The following is a 3,661-nucleotide window of genomic DNA, read 5'->3' as shown; positions in this document are numbered from 1 at the left end:
TTCAACTGGAACAGCTTAGGTTTTGCTGGAAAATATCACACAATTGGCTTTAGCCCAATGGTCTGTTACGATGCCATAAACAAAGAGAATATGACAAAATGTCAAATAGCAATGCTCATCAGTCAAGGAGGCTTGAATAAAGTCAGAATAAATCAATAGCAGTCATACATAACTAACTATCAAAGAATGACATGGCATAGGTTCTAATCGTAGAATACAACGCATGGCCATGATCCTAGTATGACAACTGCAGCGCCTTAAGCCCTAACTGCTAACCATGAATTGATCTGCTTGATGCGCTGTGTTCATATTACTGTTTATGAGATCTAACATTTCTTCAGTTAATTGCTCCTTTTTAGGTCACAAAAACATATTGATCTGTTATTGCACCAAAAGTCAGAAACCAGAAGATTGTCTAGGCCCTCCTGTGCTGAAATCAGATGCAGTCCATGAGCCTATCTCTGGATGATAGAAGCCTGAGCTGAAGGCATCTAGTCAGTCATCATAACTTGATTCAAAGCACCATCTTCCTCTTCTGATCCCCAAGGGAGGCTCTTCATGGTCTTCTCTAGCTGAAATCTCTGATCAAATCTCTTCAGGAAATAACCATACATCACAGGTGCAGCATAGACCTGGTCAACTTGGAGCTTACATATGGCTGCAATAATGGCATCACCTTGACGCTGCCCCAGAATGAGAGCAAGATGATTCTCGGTCATTTCATAGGCCTCAGGCGAGTGCAAATGTTGAAGCTTTTCTTCCACAATTTCTGCCCAGTGGTCAACTCCTCCAGAAGAATCGACGGAGTGTGAGAGTGCTGGAACCAAAGAAACACCAGCTTCAACAAACTTCTGAACAACCAGAGCATAAGAGTATCTCCTCCAAAGTCCTTATCTATTCCTTCTCCTTTACTTCAGCAATCCGCCTATTTCTAGAAAACATGGGAAATTAGACAACATTCCTCCAACAGTCCAAGTCACAGGAAACAATTAGTTCATTGTTAGAAGTAAACAAAATTGAACTTTCACATGAATTTTGAATATTCCCATTTTATAGGAAGCTACATTATGGCTCACCAAACAATTCTAAATCACAACTATCAGTGGCTCATATATGAACTACAGTCACTCCATCTCAATGAAAAAGGGTATAGTTTGTCCTTTTCCTGTCTACGCATCACAAGATTGACAAGCCATCTCCCGCAAACAACTCTGCAGATTTATTCTAACCCCACATAATGCTTAAGGATGTAAAAAACATCCATAAAGTACAAGAGTTAATCTGCGCTGGATGCACCATGTGCATGTCAGCCGGTCTTGATAGCTTGACAGCTATACAATTCCTATGTGACAGTCTGTTATGCTCGGTCTCTAGATACACAATTGGATAACTCAACACAGATTGAACAGGAAACAAACAAGAGCACGAGCTATGCCATGCTATGCAGTTCTGTGCTTTTCGTGTTTGGTAAAGCCAAATCATCATATATTGATCAGTTACCTCTTCCAGTAGGCGTGCTTTCTTGCGGTGGTATCGCTGAACCCTGGTGTCCACCTCTACCTCCCTTTCCTACTCCAGAAAACCAAACCCTGCAAAAAGTAATTGTGAAATCTTAATCTGCTCGTACCTGATGATCGCAAGAATACAATGCCGTTCCAAATCTTTTTTTTAGATAATGAACGCTCTTCCGAAGCTATTGCAATCAATCAAAGATCAGTTGACCAACAATTAAATTACCTGCAACTTGCGATTTTTGGATATCAGTATTTTTGCGATTTTTGAAATTACCTCATCTATGAATATGACATTTCCAAGACCATATCCTACCAAACCAGACTGTATTGGACTTTAAGGTCTTTCTGATCCAAGATGGGAACAGAGTTGTGAGTGGTCATTGTTGTGAATGCCATAACTATAGAACCTACATCTGCACTTCCAGACTTTTGAAAATGTTTAATTCCTCACAAACACAGAGGTACCACATGTATCTTCTTGTTGTAGCAGATGGGAATTCTGAGTTTTGCTTGTGTAGGTTCAGAGCTTGCATAAAGGTTCCAAAGTTCAAGCATGTCTATTGTGTCAAACAAGAACACATATTCTTATCAAAATAATGTGAAAGTTTTTTCACTCGTTCTTCAAACAAATTCGGTGTTCTCATGGAGATTCTATGACAGGAAAGGAGAATCACCTTAACCATTAGGCTGCACCCTACAGCCATATTTTGCAAGAAAATTCCTAAACACTTGACCACAATGACATATATATGAACTTTGGAGCTTGTGGCATAGATAAAAAACTCTAAAATTCTTTGTAGCCACTCTTCTAAAGTAAAAGGCATTCCGAGAGGCATCACATGTATTTAATAATAGGTGGATAGAAAAATCACCATGTTTGGCAGAACCATGCATCCTGTAACATGGATAGAAAAATCACCACGTTTGTCAGTGATCATAACTTTGGATTTTGAAACTACCAATAAATTGCTAGTGCATCCATTTTCAGCAGAGAAGTCTTATTGCAGAACTGTTAAAATCAATAAGCAAAGGAAGACTGAACCAAACCAATTGCCTCATCACCTTGCGGCTGTTAAATGGAATAACACACCGAGAATAATGTTCTACGTTTTGGGCTGCTGAATTATGCAGACATAAATGGAGAAAAACCTCAGGTTCATGAAACTGTTCTCCCAAAGATTTAAGTTTGCACATATTACATGTGGCTGATGACATCAATTTCGAGATTGCTCAAATAGAAAAATAGGTAATCAATATAAGAACTCAATGTCTCTTTGGTAAATTTTTCAATCTATAAAAACCAAGGCATGGAAGTAAGAACTCATGTACTTCCTAGCTGATGGCAAGATTAGAAAAAAGAGCAAAGTGTTTGTATTTTCGGAAATTAAATGCTATTGGTTGTAGTCCATAAATCTAACATTCCACAGACATGCTTCACAGTTCACACAAGTAACTGAAGTACAAATGTAATTTTTTTAATGGATCTCCTCTTGGATAAGATCTGTCACTTGAATCGCACTCTTTGCAAATAAGGGGGTAATAATTCCTTTTGATTTTTTAGCACACAAATTAAAAGTTAGAATCCAAAATGGAACTGGATATAAAACGGAACGGCAATCTGTGATCACAGCATGCTATGATCCTTAGTTCATATCGGGGATAGGAAGGATAACCATTGCCAAGAGTAAGGCCGAGCAAAGTCGGCGTGGAGGTAGACTAGAATATTTTGTTGGGGTTTAGTCCCATATCCTGTAGCGATGGTGGGGGAGCACAACATATAAGGCAGGAGAAGCCCCCACCTACCAGGCTAGTCTTTTGGGTGAGTAAGGCCCAAAGGCCTTATTATGTTGTCAGCTCCGGTGAACCTGGGACCTATGGGAGTGCATGCTCGTAACAAGCCGGGCCGGCTGCAAGCCAGCTCCAAAATCGAGAACTTGGTGGTCACCACCGATTCCAACAATTGGTACCAGAGCCATCCAAGGTCAGAAAAGCTAAACCCGATAAAAAAAATCTTGAGCGTCACACACACACACACATATATATATATATATATATATGTATATATATATATATATATATATATACATATATATATATATATATATGGCGGGGGCACCCCGATGTGTGACTAAGGGAGAGATTGTTGG

The 3,661-nt window shown here is 39.4% G+C and overlaps 1 pseudogene; it reads right to left on the bottom strand.

Annotated features, from left to right (window-relative positions):
- Positions 1–396: 396 nt before the first annotated feature.
- Positions 397–942, bottom strand: LOC136523282 (UV-B-induced protein At3g17800, chloroplastic-like; annotated as a pseudogene).
- Between the last annotated feature and the right edge of the window lie 2,719 nt (positions 943–3,661).

Source organism: Miscanthus floridulus, chromosome 18, assembly GCF_019320115.1.
Source record: "Miscanthus floridulus cultivar M001 chromosome 18, ASM1932011v1, whole genome shotgun sequence".
Taxonomy (NCBI): Eukaryota; Viridiplantae; Streptophyta; class Magnoliopsida; order Poales; family Poaceae; genus Miscanthus; species Miscanthus floridulus.
The sequence above is the reverse complement of the archived record's forward strand: the minus strand, read 5'-3'. Positions and strand labels throughout refer to the sequence as shown.